The sequence below is a fragment of the Trachypithecus francoisi genome, unplaced genomic scaffold (genome assembly GCF_009764315.1).
Source record: "Trachypithecus francoisi isolate TF-2019V2 unplaced genomic scaffold, Tfra_2.0 Lachesis_group13, whole genome shotgun sequence".
Lineage (NCBI taxonomy): Eukaryota > Metazoa > Chordata > Mammalia > Primates > Cercopithecidae > Trachypithecus > Trachypithecus francoisi.
Window position 1 is genome coordinate 6,310,593 of NW_022681458.1, and position 17,492 is coordinate 6,328,084.

Here is a 17,492-nt window from a genome sequence, read left to right on the forward strand (position 1 = left end):
AACTTGCCACCAACAGGGTGGCGCCCACTGCCAGAGTGGCCTTTCCCTGGGTATGACAGTCCTGGGGCCGGGTACAGAGACCTACGTGCATGTGCTTGATTGATGGTGGGGAAAAAGGCACCAGCATCAAGCAGCCCAGAGCCTCCCAGGGCTGGGGTTTCGCAGAAGGGACTAAGGCCTCAGAATCACCTGGGCAGACTCCTCACTGGCCCTGCCTCAGCCTAGGGAGCAGAGTCTGGAGGACGGGGTAGAATCTTGTCTACAAACCCACCCCGGCACTCTAGGCACACTAATCTGAGTGTTCTAAGATATAGGCTCACAGCCTAACTGGAGAAAACCGGGTGGTGAGCAACTTCCAAGAAGGCTCCTGGCGTATCTAAAATAGCAGCCACAAATCCCTGCCAAACCCTCAGGCCAGATCCGAAGTATTTATATGGCTGGATTTAGAACTCCGAAAATAAAACCATTGATTTTAACTTCTCAAAACCAATACTATGACTAGACTGGAGAAAAAATAAATACATTAAGAAGAAACACAATGACTTTGCCCGAAGATACTGTAAAAGCAACAAAAAGTCAATGCGCCTGCCCCAAGCAGACAGGTGTCTACCAGTAGCCGGAAGTCTGTACCTTTTCCCAAAGAGCTCCTTCAAATACAGTCAGGGGCAGGAGCACTGGCTGCCCAACCCATCAGAGCTCCTCAAGCAGACACCCTGCTGTAGATCTCAGCTTTAGCAATATCCATCCTGCCTCGGACTCCGGGTCTGATGTGGCTGCTTAGGTGTCTGAGTTGGCCAGCCTCCTCTACCGGAAGCTAGGAATAAACCAAGCTTTCCTCCTCAGTTACCACCTTTATTTTAAACTAGAAGCTGTGTCTCAATGTTTCAAATGCACAGTATCAAGTGCTCCAATGTAAGCCCTGCCTCTGAAACAAAATTTAACCTGAAGACCCAGGCTCCCTCCTGCACCTGCCCCTGCCCCCAGGGGCACGGCCTCCCCAGCCCCAGGAGTCCGCCCCACCTGCTGCTTTCACCTTTAAAGGGTGGGGTGCGGAGGGAGGGTCAGAGTCCCTTTTAGCTCAACATTCCAGGGTTGTTTAAGACTGTGTACTGAAGTTCTCTGAGTGATAAAAGGAAGCCACTGGATTGGCTCCAAGCATGAGGTAGGAAGTGAGATCCCTCAGTACCTCAGGTAGGGGTAGAGGGGAACCTGGGGAACCAGCGCCTGGGGAGAAGAGACTGTCAATACTGCATGAAAACCCACAAGGAGAGACACCCGGGGTCTTAGAACTCCCAGTCACCTTTGCATTTGCTGTGATATCACTTTCATCAAATGCATGCAACAATGCGATCCATTTACCAGCCGAAAAAATTAGACCAGGGAAATAAACAAAAGCAGTATTAAAAAAAACATAAATGACACTATAGGTTCTGAAGTGCTCCATGCACACAGAAACTCCTGGAAAGGAGGTGTAGGACACCACCCCAGACACTCTCCTGGCAGCAGCCTCAGCCCTGCTGGCTGAGTCTCTGCAGGCACGAGCTGGCACATCACACAAGTGTGCACGTACATACATGCAGGACAGTTTACCAACAGCACAGCAATATGACTGTCCCAAAAAGTGCAACTCTCAACCGAGTGGGAATGTTTCAGATACTTCATTACACAGATTTGAGGTTACGGGTGGTCCCTATGGTGACCTGCCAATTTGGGGTCCATCAGAAATTATTTGCCTGAAACAAGGAAAACAAGAGCGGAGTTGAGAAACAGACTTAAGACTTTCAGAATTCCCCACCACACAGTACCATCTTTCTCTGGCTTACAAATGCACTATTATTTTCCTGGACAAGCTCTTCTGCCTGCCTCTCTGCAGTCAAAATTGTTATGTTCTATGGTTTAACGCACTGCTTTCTGCTCACTAACCCGGTATTGTGCTGGAGACCCTACGGGCCGATGAACAGCAGCAGGCACACGCCAGGCCGGCATGGTGAGCTGTGCAGTGACCTGTGGACACAGCAACCTCACTCTCTCCATTGCTCTTGCTCTAGCTCCCAAGTGCCCTGAACCATCTTAGTGCCGGCGAATGAAGAGTGTCCAAGGCACAGGCAGGGCCAGGGCCATCTACTGAAGGCAGCACAAGGGCCAGCAAAGCACAGAAGCCCTGAAGCCCCTAACTCATGGGATAGATTTGGGCTTATTTCTTCATTGTTCTATAACTACGTATATGCAGATGTCTCCTACAGATAACCAATCAGTCTTACAGACCTACAGGACAATAATCGACCGCACAGGGTTGTTGCTGGAATCACTGCACAAATGCATGCCAAGTGCTTCCAACAGTACTCAGCTTGGCGAACGTCACACAGGTGTGGCTGCTGCTGCTGTAACTGCGTTACTGTGGCACAGCAACAAACCCCGTCTAAACACAGGCACAGGTGGTTCTGGCCCTCAAATAGCACTAGCAGGTGAATTAGGGACAGGATGAGGGGACCCAGGCCTAGCCCTGCCATTGATTCCCCTGCTCCTCCAACATGTCACCAAAACATGCTCATGTTCATTTCCTCCAATACAAAATGAATAAACAATGACTTTTCTTTCAGCAGCGGTGACTCCCTTGTCTAGTCTTAACGGGTACACACGTGGTCATGACAAAAATCTCAACAAAAGGAAAAAATTCCAATTCCCACTTCCCACCCACCTAAAACTGGAGATGTAGGATACAACAGATTCCAGCAGGGCCTGCAGTTTCATGTGGCGGGATCTGGCGTTTTCTGAAAGCAGCTTACATCTGCAGGGCATACTAAGCACCACCAAGAGAGGCAGAAAGTTTCAGAAGTCTGTCTGAAGCGGGAGGACTGGAAATGTGAGAGGTGAGTGAGTGGAGGGGACCCTCATGACCTTCCAGAGAGAATGCAAAAAACAACGTCAGGAAAGCAAAAGTGGAGAGTGCAGATTCCTTCCTGCACACACCTGCTCCCCAAACAGACATCACGGACCCCAAACACCAACAAGCAAAAGGAGTGGTCACACACCGAAAATACTGACACCTGTATCCATCTACAGCCCAGCAAGAGCAGACAGGAGATTCAAGATCTGAGGGCAAGGCTGGGCATGGTGGCTCAATGCCTATAATCCCAGTACTCTGGGACACCGAGGCAGGCAGATCTCTTGATCAAGGTCAGGAGTCTGAGACCAGCCTGGCCAGCATGGTAAAACCCCGTCTCTACTGAAAATACAAAAATTAGCTGGGCATGGTGGTGCGTGCCTGTAATCCCAGCTACTCTGGAGGCTGAGGCTGGAGAATAGTTTGAACCCAGGAGGTGGAGGTTGCAGTGAGCTGAGATCGCACCACTGCACTCCAGCCTGGGTGACAGAGTGAGACTCCACCTCAAAATAAATAAATAAATAAATAAATAAACAGTCAGAGGGCAGAGATTAAGAAAATCCAAAAGAAAAAAAAGAAAAAGAAAAATCCAGGAACACATCCTTCTACCAGAGAGCACTGATTCCTCAGTAACGTGTACTTTGCCCTCACTTAAATTATCTGACCTTCCTCATCACAGCTAATGTCTTAAATAAATCTCTGGCTACATCCTGCAAAGGAAAGTAAGTCTGATCTGAATGAAGGTGGCGTTCTGGCGTTCCTGCATCTCTGTGTATTTTGGAAATGGACAAAATGAAAACTCATCAGGTTATGTAAACCATCTTTCTAACACTGGTCCTCATGTAATATGTTTTTATCTGCATGTTTATCAAATTGAACTGATAGACATCCAATGTATCTGTTTGGAAACTCACTTAAAATGAATTTTAAACTGTTATCTACGATGAAGGGCTACTACAATTTACACATATCAGACTGTCACCCCCAAAGGTCAACTACAAATGAAATCTGGACTCAAAGGTCTGCAGAGGGATGACATTCCTACACATGAAAGGTTTGGGTTAGCACTCGCCACCTAGGAACATTAAAACTGAAATCATTACACCTGATGGAACTGGAAAACTTAATCTCCTTCCAAGGGATCAATATCTACCTTAGACTTCAAAGAAACGCGAAACGTCGCAAACGTCTCCTGCGGTGTGGAAAATTAACTGCCTGAAGAACGGGAATCTGTTTGATAGTAAATGCCCAGATTCTTCTGTTGAGAATAATGTTTACTTTTAGAGCTAAGGTGCATCCCTTCACTGGACATACGAGGAAACTGAGGCCAAGTGAGACTGTTATCAGCTCCTGCCCACCTGATCTGCCATCTGCACGTCAAGTGAGCAGACATGTAATAAATTCCAGCAGGGTTCATCAGGATTGAGTGGAGAGTGAGCAGAAAGAGAGTGAGCAAGATGATTATTCAAAAAGCCTTCCTAGGCCAAGCCCAGTGGCTCAGACCTGTAATCCCAACATTTGGGAGGCAGAGGCAGGAGGTTCACTTAAGCTCAAGGCTCTGAGACCAGCCTGGGCAGCACAGTAAGACCTCATCTCTACCAAAAAATATATATATATATACATTTTAATTACCTGGGCATGATGGCATGTGTCTGTAGTCTCAGCAACTTGGGTGGCTGAGGTGGGAAGATTGCTTAAGCCCATGGCTGTTGTGAGCCATGACCATGCTACTGTGCTCCAGCCTGGGCTTCAGAGAGAGACCCTGTCTCAAAAAAACAAAACAAAACAAAAAATACACACACATACACACACGTTTACATGTATATATACATATATGTATATGCACATATGTGCATATGTACATACACGCACGCATACGTGTGTGTACATATATGTATACACATGTATATACATATATGTATATTTGTATACACATGTATGTGTGTATACACGTATATACACATATATAGGTGTGTGTATATATGTGTCTATATACATTTATGCACTGAAAGTGAATCCTAGGGCTTGCTCCTTCACCAGGCCACGACGGGCTGGGTCTCATGATTGCCTTAAGAAAGGCTGTCTCCCAGTGTGGCGATTCCTCAAGGATCTGGAACTAGAAATACCATTGGACCCAGCAATCCCATTACTGGGTATATACCCAAAGGGTTATAAATCATGCTACTATAAAGACACATGTACATATATGTTTACTGTGGCACTATTCACAATAGCAAAGACTTGGAACCAACCCAAATGTCCATCAGTGATAGACTGGATTAAGAAAATGTGGCATATATACACCAAGGAATATTATGCAGCCATAAAAAAGGATGCATTTGGCTGGGCGCGGTGGCTCACGCCTATAATCCCAGCATTTCGGGAGGCCGAGGTGGGCAGATCACATGAGGTCAGGAGTTCGAGACCAGCCTGGCCAACACGGTGAAACCTCGTCTCTACTAAAAATACAAAATTAGCTGGGCATGGTGGTGCCTGTCTATAGTCCCAGCTACCCAGGAGGCTGAGGCAGGAGAATCACTGGAATCCAGGAGGCAGAGGTTGCAGTGAACCAAGACTGCACCACTGCACTCCAGCCTGGGTGACAGAGTGAGACTCCATCTCAAAAAAAAAAAAGAAAAGAAAAAAAGAGAAAGAAAAAGGATGAGTTCATGTCCTTTGCAGGGACATGGATGACACTGGAAACCATCATTCTCAGCAAAACTTTCACAAGGACAGAAAACCAAACATCACGTGCTCTCACTTACAGGTCGGAGTTGAACAATGAGAACACATGGACACCGGGTGGGTAACATCACATGCCGGGGCCTGTCAGGGGGCGGGGGGTTGGGGGTGGTGGAAATAGCATTAGGAGAAATACCTAATATAAACGACGAGTTGATGGGTGTAGCAAGCCAACATGGCACATGTATACCTACATAACAAACTTGCATGCTGTGCACATGTACCCTAGAACTTAAAGTATAATGAAAAAAAAAAAAAAAGGCCATCTCCTCAAAGGCGAGCGAGCTGGACTCTTGACCTCAGCATACACCTTTCAATCCAGAGCTTCTTTGCCTTTCTAACAAGTTATTCCTAAATTTTACAAACTTACATTTAACACATTTAAATATTAAAATAACTAAACTTATTTTATAATCTATACATTTTATTGTATAATTTATAAATATTAAATATAATACGTATTAAGTATTGTACAATATTTATAAATTATACAAATCTAGATGGTATTATATCAAATATGAGGGAGGCAAGTACATTTTTAATAAAACAATGGTATCTAAAATAGTTACTTCTTTCCAAGGGATCAGTATTTTTACCAATTCTGTCTTTTTTGTTGTTGTTTTTTGAAATGGAGTCTCACTCTGTTGCCCAGGCTGGAGTGCAGTGGTGCGATCTCAGCTCACTGCTATCTCTGCCTCCCGAGTTCAGGCAATTCTCCCACCTCAGCCCCCCAAGTAGCTGGGATTACAGGCATCCGCCACCATGCCTGGCTAATTTTTTTAGTATTTTTACTAGAGACAGGGTTTCACCATGTTGGCCAGGCTGGTCTCGAACTCCTGACCTCAAGTGATCTGCCTACCTTGGCCTCCCAAAGTGCTAGGATTACAGGAGTTGAGCCACCGCGCCAGTCCCCAGTTCTGTCTTAAAGAAAATAATTTACTTTGGGTTTTCCAGGAGAATAAGATTTCCCACAGACACAGAACCATGGCAGGGTAGCTGCACTTCCTTCCAGAACATTCCCTGTGTTGGAGGGGGTGGGATGAGTCCATTAACAAAAAGGACTGTAAACTACAGCAGCTGGCAACAAGCCGGAACACGAACTCCATGCTCGTGCTACCTGAAAACACACACACAAACACGCATGTGAGCACACTCCCACACGAGTTCACTCACCAACGCCCAGCAGGTTAAATGCCATTGCCAGTCCTCGCTTTTCGAGTGAGAAAACTGAGGCACAGACAGGTTAAATAACTTGCTAAAGGTCACACATCTAGAAACCGGCAAATTCAGGGTTCTGGGCCAGGCACAGTGGCTCAGGCCTGTAATCCCAGCACTTTGGGAGGCCAACGTGGGCGGATCATTTGAGGTCACGAGTTCGAGACCAGCCTGGCCAACATGGCGAAACCCCATCTCTACTAAAAATTTTTAAAACATTAACCAGGCATGGTGGCACGCACCTGTAATCACAGCTACTTGAGAGGCTGAGGCAGGAGAATCACTTGAACCTGGGAGGCAGAGGTTGCAGTGAGCCAAGATTGCACCACTGCACTCCAGCCTGGACAACAGAGTGAGACTCCATCTCAAACAAAACGAAACAAAACCCCCACCAAACAGGATCCTGGCTCCAGATGCCTCATTCTTAGCTACCAAGCTAGTTCAGAGTGAAAATGAAATATGACCATCTTGAAAGGAGGAGTCCACAATGTATATATTGTTATTTCTACGTTAAAACAAACAAAAGTGTTGATACTGTTTTATAACACAGTATAAAATATGCAAACTGAGGCCGGGCGTGGTGGCTCACACCTGTAATCTCAGCACTTTGAGAGGCTGAGGTGGGTGGATCACAAGGTCAGGAGTTCGAGACCAGCCTGGCCAACATGGTGAAACCCCATCTCTACTAAAAATATTTAAAAAATTAGCCAGGCGTAGTGGCGGATGCCTGTAGTCCCAGCTACTTGGGAGGCTGAGGCAGATAATTGCTTGAACCCAGGAGGCGGAGGCTGCAGTGAGCCAAGATCGCACCACTGCACTCCAGCCTATGCGACAGAGCAAGACTCCATCTCAAATAAAAACTACAAGCAAACTAAATTAGACCCTTTATAGGACTTAAGGTATACACACGTGGAAAACAATAAATTTCGCCAATACTGTAATTTCCAACCTACTGCTCTACTAACAATCTACTTTTAAAAGTCAATTAACACAGAGCCTAAGAGCACATTACTCAGTAAGTGCTGGTCAATGCTAACGGTACAGATGAAAATTAAAACTATTCTATTTTTAGGTGCATACTGTATTCCACATTTATTCTTGTCTTGTGAACTTGAACTGTTAAGTCTCAAGAATGAGTGAACAAAGCCTTTACACTTTCACAGATCTTTCAAAAAACAATGGTTCTGCATGTGTCTGGCGTCCATGTGTGGGCTGTGTTGGGAGAAGGGAGCAGACAAGATGGTTAACCAGCTGGAGGAAGGGTAACAGGACAGTCACCCCTCTCCCGTTCCAGCATGGCACCAGGTTTGCAGTCACCTGCTCCTCCACTCTAGTGCATGCTTCCTCCTTGGGAGGCGCACAAGAAGTGTCAGAGAGAGTGTCAAAGGGCTAAAATTTTCAGAGGCCAGCAAACCGCCCAGCTGAGAGGAAGTAGGAAAAACACAGCTGGCTGCATCCTGAGCTGCAGCTGTGAGCTCGGTCATCGTATCTGCATTCACAGTCGCAGTGTCAGCTCAGGTGTTCAGAGGGGGAAGCTGGCCCAGGAAGTGTGGAGTGGGACTCTGAGCTGAACCTGTGGGAGCCCGCAGCCACTCTCTTCCCACCAGGCCAGGCGATTCTTCTGGTGAGGCCTGAAGATGAGGATGTGCCTAAGGACAGCAATCCCAACAAGGAGAAGCTCAGGCAGGCTACCCATGCCAGGATGTTCCTGGCAGGTACAGCCCAGCTACACATACCTGCGTAGGTACTATCACCATGTCAGCACCAGCCAAAATGGATGTCACTTGCTCCCTGCCAAGAACAAGACACCAGGAGAAGCCAGCCTTCTGCTCTCGGTGCCTCCCACCATGGCATCAAGAGGATGCCTGGGACCCCTTCCTCAGGCCCACAGAGAGCCACAGAACAGAGACGGGGGGAATCACACATCAAGTCACCTGAGATGGGTCCAAATGGTCACAAGCGTGCTTCCCAAGTCACAGCTTCCAGAGGGGGCTGCAGGGCCCCTGACCCCTCTGGACACCAGCATTCATACTCAAACCCCTGCCCCATCCCACCCCCACAAGGGCTCAGGCCCAACACTTCTCCTGCAGCCCAATCAAAGCCCAAACATTCTTGAATTCTTTTTTTTTTTTGAGATGGAGTCTCGCTCTGTCGCCAGGGCTGGAATGCAGTGGCCAGATCTCAGCTCACTGCAAGCTCCGCCTCCCGGGTTTGCGCCATTCTCCTGCCTCAGCCTCCTGAGTAGCTGGGACTACAGGCACCCGCCACCTCGCCCAGCTCGTTTTCTGTAATTTTTAGTAGAGACGGGGTTTCACCGTGTTAGCCAGGACGGTCTCGATCTCCTGACCTCGTGATCCGCCCGTCTCGGCCTCCCAAAGTGCTGGGATTACAGGCTTGAGCCACCGTGCCCAGCCTGAATTGTTAATATTTTAGCTCATTTCCACAGACAAAGCAGATTTTATCAATCTTCTATGAATATATATTTAATCACCGCTCTTCAGTCGCAGGGCGTGGGTAGCCACAAGGAAGGCCAGCCATGGGGCCAGCTCCCTGTGCTCTGGTCTCTTGCATATAAAGCTAAAGTTCCTCTCACTAGTTACCTGCTGGCACAACCATTATCTAAGTTTGTAACATTATCTTCAATGGTTAAGCCACGGTGCTTTTGATCCAAAGTAGTCGTACATTACTTACAAATGACAGTCAAAATGTCAGCGTCAGTACAACACAGATCCACGTAACACCATTCGTATCATATTAGAAACCTAAATATCTGAAAATACTGAATTCACCGAATGACCTTTATTAGACTCCAGTGAACAAACCTCATCAATATATTGTGTCAATGCTTTCTTACTCTGAAGATGGAAAGTCACACCCAACAAGGAATATCCATCCTTATTCTCTAAAATCTCAAGAGCACTGATGACTCTGCTTTCCAGGCAATGCTCTCTGGTGCCAGCCCTCCGGAAGAAGGCACAGCAGGGATTATGAAAGGTGACGCTGGGACGCAGCACTCAGACTAGCTCTCCAAAATAAACACATATTTGGCTTGTACCAGGAATGAGACGAATCCATATGCTGCCAAGTAATCGTTACTCCTCCAGTTCTATGAATAAGAGGAGTGGGAAGGGGATTAAGCCAAAGGAAAAAAAGAGCTCTATTCTTCCCGTTTATAATTTTAAGGTAAGAATGGTCAATCATTTTAAAGGAAGTAGTTAAATTGAAGATCATGAGAAAACACAGGGGAAAACAGTGAAAGCAAAATACAAGGTTGGCTTATACTTGTAGCTTCGGGATATAAAAAATCCACCTGGGCAAATGTATATCTCATAGTAACTATAAATACAAACATAGCCACATATGCAATGTTTCTATTTTTAGGTCTTTTGCAAAACCCATATTACAGCTAAATCAAGTAAAACAAAGATATGGTGCTGGGCTGCACGGGGACACATTTGTTTACTGGCATAAGGTAGGCAGGGCTCAGGGATGTAGATAACTAGGCAGAACCACCTTACTAACCGAAGTATTGCTGTCAAGACTAAATCCACTCCACTGAATCAAGACACTGTGCTTTCTCCACGTGGCAATTTAAATGTGTTCCAACAACCAACAGAAAAGCGTTCATTCTTTCTTGCCACCATCATTGTATTATCCACACACCTAAAATCAGTTTTTGAGTCAAGACTGTGCATAGGAGGAATCCGATTAAGATCATGCCCAGCCACCACTCGCCATCTGGATGCCCTGAAGACAAATGGCATCGGTATCGAGAGGGGCTTCATGGCCAAACACAAGCCCAGGCAGCACTACTGTGGGGCTGGCAGGCGGGAAAGGGAGAGTGGGAAGCAGGGACCTTCCACCCAGCACTTCGCAGCTGACAGGCAGAACTCTTCCTACGTCTCAGGTGAGCCAGCAGAATATACCAGGATTCCAAGTTGGGGGCGGGAGGCAGGCAGGCAGGAGGACAGTCCAAAGAAACTCCAGACAAGTATCTTCCTTTAAATCTGGGAGAAAAGTAACCGCTGAGAGAAGACCAGGTGAAACATCAAATCCTAGATTCTGAAAGGACTCTAGACCTTGAAAACTAGGATGGGACTTGAAGACCACCAATGCTACCCGCGACAATACACACAGCCCTATCCTAACAGACCCTCACCAGCCCGAGTCTGGGTGCCTCCAGTGATAGGAGAAGCCAGCTTCTTCCACATTGGAATAGCTCTGCTTGTGAGAAATGACTTCCTAATTCGGAGCCCAAATCCTTTTGCCTTTAAGTTTCCTTAAGCAGCGCTAGACACTGTGTCCTTTCCATGTCTGTTTCTCTAATACTAGGAACAAAGCCTCCATGCTCCAGTCTCCTCTTCCAAATGACACATCCACAGTGTCTTCAATGAACTTGGCTTCCAGAGTGTTCATGAACCAGATCAGGAGAGCAGAGTAGACATCTATGAACAAATCCAAAAGAGAACAGACTCTCAGAAGGTTGAGATTCTAGTTTGGCAACTGAAATAGCCAGAAGAGTGAGCTATCCAAGTATCTTGGAGCTGTCAACGAGCTGCACTGGCACCAGAGGAGCAAGACCAGCGCCGCGCAGGCCCATCAGCACCATACGTGACTGTGCCCGCTCCTGAGGCAGCAGCACTTATGGTACAGGAAAGCAAGTCACAAACACACATCCTCAAGGCCAAAACCCTGCTTTGCATATTTCACAGAACAACTGGTTTTGCTTTTTTTTTTTTTTTTTTTTTTTCCTGTAAAGAGCTAATGGGGGCAGAAAGGCAGAAACTGGATAAATATTCTTCCCTCACCTCCACCAACAGAAGTGGTATCTGAGTGATTCTGATCCTGTGTAGGAGTCAGAGAGGGCGGGGCCCGTGTCAGAAAGGCTGGCGGCATTGTTCACGGAGTCAGTCTCAAGTGCCTGACAGTCAGCAGACCAGCTCAAAGAAGCCCTTGCAATGACAGGCACAGAGAGCAAAGGAACACAAGATTCCCTCTGACAATCGTCTCAAACAAATGAACATCCACTCAAACGATGCCCCCAAAGGCCGTACAGAGAAAAAAGGAGCGCTCCTGCATGCTGACCAAGCCACCCGGCACACGACGTCGCGTGAAATCTTGGACCTCACGATCACACCGGAAACAGATTCAAAATATTTTCACCATTCCCAACAAAGGACAGTATAGGAAAGCAACCATCATTTTCCCTTCCACTCCCACCGACCCAAAGGCACCTCATAAAAATTATCTTCATTTGTTAGATAAGGAGCTGCGGAAACAATCCCTTCACGAGCCCCTCACTGGTACACCCTGGTACTGAATGAGAGGAGAGGACGCCCATCTTCCGACCCAGCGAAGCGTGCTGTCTGGTAAGCTTTCTGAGTCTTTAGAGCTGTTAGTGATGTCACAATTAAAAATCAACCAGGAAAATGAACACAACAAAAGATGATAAGAATACAAAGGGCCAAGACCCATCGTTGAATTAAAACTAGCTAAACGAAATTAAAGGAGCAGCTACATTCATGTCTTAATAGGAGAAGAGAGAACTAGCAATGGTGAGTACATGTATCCACAATGGGAAACACAGGAAAAATCAACACCGCAGTGGATTCTAATTTGGGCTGAACAAAACCTAAACCAAAACGATCATGGGCAGATGGTACTTCTTTCTAAATAACGAAGAGACAATAATCTCCCCCCTTTCTGCTAATCCATTGACCTTAATACCAATTCTGTTCTTAACCACCTGGCAACATGAGTGCAGCTGTGCACACTTCAGCTCATCACCAGACTACCCTCAATAACTAAAACTTTTTTTTTGTTATTTCACTCATTGTGACATCATTTTAAGCTAATATAATTGTTTCAAATCATTACAGGAAAATAAATTGACAACAGCCTAAAGGAGAATTCCTATCAGAAACAAAAACCATATACCAAAAACAGTTTTCAAAAACAAAAACACCAAAGCTCACTGCAGAAAGAGTAACATCCTGTTTTATGTTTAGTGTTAGCATTAGTCATAAAGATCTGGGGAACAGGAATAAATTCTTAACAATTAACTACAGAAATCCCAAACACCTTGCTGGTGGAGTCGTCTCTACCTGGTAAACTCCTACAGATCCTACAAGATCCAGTTCGTTTACCCCTCTGTGAGGCCTTCATTAACTCCTTCCCATTAACTCAAGGACATTCAATTCACTCCCTCTTCTAGTTCTCTCATTAGTTCCTCCCACAAACATTTACTAAAATCCATGTGTCCAGCACAGTGTCTATAACTCGGCAGTACACAGAGAAATGATGACGCTTCATGCCCAGGAAGGACTCACCCGTTAGAAGTGGCAGGCATGTATGCGAGGTGATTATTACACAGTGCGACTAGTGCTCTAATGGAGATACGCCGTGCAGAGAAACAGTCGTATCTTCCCTCAAGTACCCCGTGAGGCTGTGATTCATTCAATCGTTTCCATCTCCTCCAGGAGATGCTACTGACCTGTGGAGACAGGAACTGTGCTCTAGCTAGCTCCAGCTCCCACTGCCTAGTGAATGCAGAACACACTATAGAAACGCAACATGTTGTTAATGCATTAGAGACAATAAGATTACTTAAAAAAACAAAACTACCGGTGCTTTATAATTGGGCCTTACAGCTCCAAACGAAAGGTATTTGTTAACTGTATAACCCAATAATTTGCTGCAATGTGCGTGCTAGCACTGGAGGACCTCTGGAGCAGATATACTTTTGAACATTCCCCTGGTGGCAGGATATTCCAACCCCAAGTTATCAAAGAGAAAGATGTTGACAGGTGACCTATGCTGAAACTTGGGCTCCAACCTAAGGAAATAAACACAGCAGGACACAGACCCCGGGGTGGCTTACAAGGTTCCCTGGCTGACCTTCAGCACAGCTCTTCCATGTACCCCAAGCACAACTGCTCTGTCTCCAGGAGAATAATTTTAGCCCTAAACAAAAATAATGAGAAGTTTCCCAAATTGCTATCTGGAGTCATTTACAAAAAGCAAGCAAACTCTAGGAAGGTTCAGTTGTAACAGCAAAAGACTGTAGCTAATCAATTCTAATAACAAAAGACTGTGATCAGTTCAAAATGTTTCAAATGAGAAACACTGAATTACATAGTTTCCTTCCAAGTGTCCTTTTCAGGAACAAATCAAATTTAAAAATCAAAATCTATCAAATTGTTTCCTTGAATTGTTGTGTCCTCACATTCTCCACTGAAGGTTGTTTGTTTAAAATGATTTAAAAAACAAAAACAAAACCGGGGTGAGGTGGCTCATGCCTGTAATCCCAGCACTTTGGGAGACCGAGGGGGTTGGATCAAGAGGTCAAGAGATGGAGACCATCCTGGCCAACATGGTGAAACCACGTCTCTACTAAAAATACAAAAACTAGCTGGGCATGGTGGCGGGCGCCTGTAGTACCAGCTACTTGGGAGGCTGAGGTAGGAGAATCGCTTGAACCTGGGAGGGGGAGGTTGCAGTGAGCCGAAATTGGGTCACTGCACTCCAGCCTGGCAACAGAGTGAGACTCCGTCCAAAAAAAAAAAAAAAAGTCTATCACCCTACAGTAATTGAGTGATATAAATCAAGGGAATCAGAAATTAAAGAACAAAAGCCACTCATAAAATGTGCTGTCAAAAATTAGTTGTAAGTTACTAATTTTAAAAGCTAACCTCAGTAAGAGTATCAACGAATCACTTTATTACTGTAACAAATCCTCCCAGACAGCTAGAGAACACCCTAAAGACACTGAATGCTCTGGATGGGCATAGTCAGTGTGGACTTCACTCCCAGCGCAGCTGGTTCCAGGGCTGGCCCGGATGGCATCCACTGGGATGCAGAGAGCATGCGCTGCAAGGGGACACCCTACAATGCCATTAATCATTTATTATTTGATCTTTCCTTGCATTAAATTATACTTGAGTCAACGGACTCTGCCTCAATACATGTGTATCAGGTAACACGAAACTGCCCTTGATCTGACACAGGGTCTTTCTGGAATGTCTGCTGGCTAGCTGCTGTCAGCTGCAAGCCTTACATAGAGGGAGCAGCCCTCAACTCAGGGAGGCAACTGTTCTGCGTTAGGGGGAAGAACTGGGAAGAGCCTAAATAGACAAGTTCCAACACGGATCAGACAGTACACGAGAATCATCCTACAAAAGGTAGGTGTTCCAATCCTTTCATCCTTAACGCCTTGAGTTCAGAATACAGGCAAACCAAAGGCACACATATGTAGGAGCCCGTGTGTGCTTTAAAATAAGACTCCAGCCATCTTGCTTCCCTGTGCTAATGGAAATACCTTGCCTAAGCATTTAACTTTAAGAAGCCAAATAGACTATTTAATGCAATAATTACTTTGTCTTTAGTTTCCTGTAGCCAATTCAAAAATTTACTTAGCTGTTTTAAAGAAGATGGAAAGATTCTAACAGAAGGAAAACCTGCACCAGCTGATGTCATTTTTAATTTCCTTTATATTTTCAAGGGCTCTAAATTCTAAACATTATGGCTAAGATGCAGAGAAAGCCGGTGGTGCTTCTCACGATGCTTATCATGTTGCAGATCTACGATAGTTTAGCTGTCAATCTAAAATCCAAAAAGGTCTGAGAATGGAAGGAACTTCTTTTCATAAATGGTTGGCAAATTATTTTGGTGGCAAAACCAGACTCTAACCTAACTGGCATGAGGCTATTTTTAATCACTATTTATTTCACTGAGTGTGGATATCTCAGGCTTTGCTGCAAAATACTAGTGTGTTATTACAGGGCGCCACCCGACCTCACAGGCAGTGTTCTATAACACACACCATTTTACCTTCCTCAGATCCAAAATTTCCGAGTTCTACAAACTCACCTGTTCCCAGTGGTTTCGGGGCTTGCATCCTATGGACATTTACAGGGAAACCGAGCCTGGGCTCTACTGCATCTGACTCTTACCTTAGAGACTCTCATCTAAATTCAAAATCTTATACAGCACCTAAATTCTGAATAATTTATGTCACAGGAAGCAAATATGTCAAGACTGGAGAAGTGTAATAAAATGAGAGGTTGTGATACTTGTGGGGACAACAGCTTTTACCTGTAATAGACACTGGTATCACCAAAATCCTAAGAATATTGATATTTCAGACATTTTAGCCAAAGGCAAAGAATTTATCCAGGTGAAAGATGTAGCTTTTTTGAGTATGTAATTACCTAGCACTTCAGAAAAAAGTGAGGCCCTAGAGTTCTGACCATATGTGCTGTAGTGTAGTTCATTAAATTTCCATTTTTCTATACAACTCACAATGCTAGTAATATTATGTCTCAGACCAAAGTAATTCCACCCAGAGAAGGACTGACCACAAAGAACAAACTGAGCATTACTATAAACATTCCAACACACGTCACCCCCTTACTACTCCAAATCTACTATCAATCCATTCGACCAGAGGAACTACCCAAACCCCAAATGCTTTTAACTTGTATCAAGAGGGACCACAACGAAACGCATCCTCTCTAAATCATGTCTGTGCCTTTGTCTTTCTCTCTCTGACACAAACTTGTCTGGAACCAAGGCAGCTAATTACTGTTTTCTTCAAAGTCCACAGAACAAAGATGCAAACCTGCTATTAGAGAACTGGGACCTTCGGGTCTTAACTTCCTCTGAACGCCAACGATGACAGGAGCAATTTCGTGCAAACCAATTCGTTTAACAAAATAACACGCATCATTTTCTAATATTTTAAGAGAATACACGAAGGGAAGTTTCTGGAGGCTCTGACCCCCAAATGCTACCAAAAGGTTAACTGATTCCTGCAGTGGAATACCATATCTGGCTGGAGATCCCTCCCTGCAAAGTCCCTGTCAGAGGACATAAGGGAACAGACACCTGAGGTTTCAGAACAGGCTGCAGGGCTGCAGTTTTCCTGCCCCTTTGCTAGCCTACATTACGAGGAAACAGATCCAGTCCCAGACTCGCTCTCCTCATTAAGATGCCACCTGGGCCGGGCGCGGTGGCTCAAGCCTGTAATCCCAGCACTTTGGGAGGCCGAGACGGGTGGATCACAAGGTCAGGAGATCGAGACCATCCTGGCTAACACGGTGAAATCCCGTCTCTACTTAAAAATACAAAAAACTAGCCGGGCGAGGTGGCGGGCGCCTGTCGTCCCAGCTACTCGGGAGGCTGAGGCAAGAGAATGGCGTGAACCCGGGAGGCGGAGCTTGCAGTGAGCTGAGATCTGGCCACTGCACTCCAGCCTGGGTGACAGAGCGAGACTCCGTCTCAAAAAAAAAAAAAAAAAAAAAAAAAGATGCCACCTGGCAGGAAAGCTGTGGAGAGAGAGACCTCCGTCCCGCCCTGCGCCCCACCACTGTAGTGAAGTGTCCTCACAGCCAGCTCAATACCGAGGGCCACGGAGTCATCTGAGGCCACACCACAGCATTCACAGACGGTAGCACCAACAGGGAGACGACTCCAGGCACGGAGGGGCGCCAGGATGAATGCCGGCTCTTCCCGCCCAGGCAGCGGCACCTGTGCGGCGGCGACCCGCGAGCCTCAGCTCCCTGGGACGGCCTCACAGGTGTCGCGGGCAGCCAGTTGAGGGCCCGCTCCCGCAGAAGGCCGAGCCAGAACGCGAGGGAAGTCGGCGCCGCCT

At 46.0% G+C, this 17,492-nt stretch overlaps 1 protein-coding gene and 1 long non-coding RNA gene across 10 annotated transcripts in view; one reads left to right on the forward strand and one right to left on the reverse strand.

Annotated features, from left to right (window-relative positions):
• AGAP1 (ArfGAP with GTPase domain, ankyrin repeat and PH domain 1) overlaps positions 1–17,492 on the reverse strand; it is a 637,917-nt gene that overhangs the window by 444,765 nt on the left and 175,660 nt on the right. The window lies entirely within an intron of this gene.
• LOC117094347 lies at positions 11,575–16,839 on the forward strand. Of its 2 annotated transcripts, none has more exons than XR_004441516.1 (3): positions 11,575–12,396; positions 14,848–15,021; positions 16,439–16,839. It is a non-coding gene; the product is annotated as an uncharacterized LOC117094347 (long non-coding RNA). The 2 variants fall into 2 exon arrangements; XR_004441517.1 differs by having other exon boundaries at positions 11,575–12,210.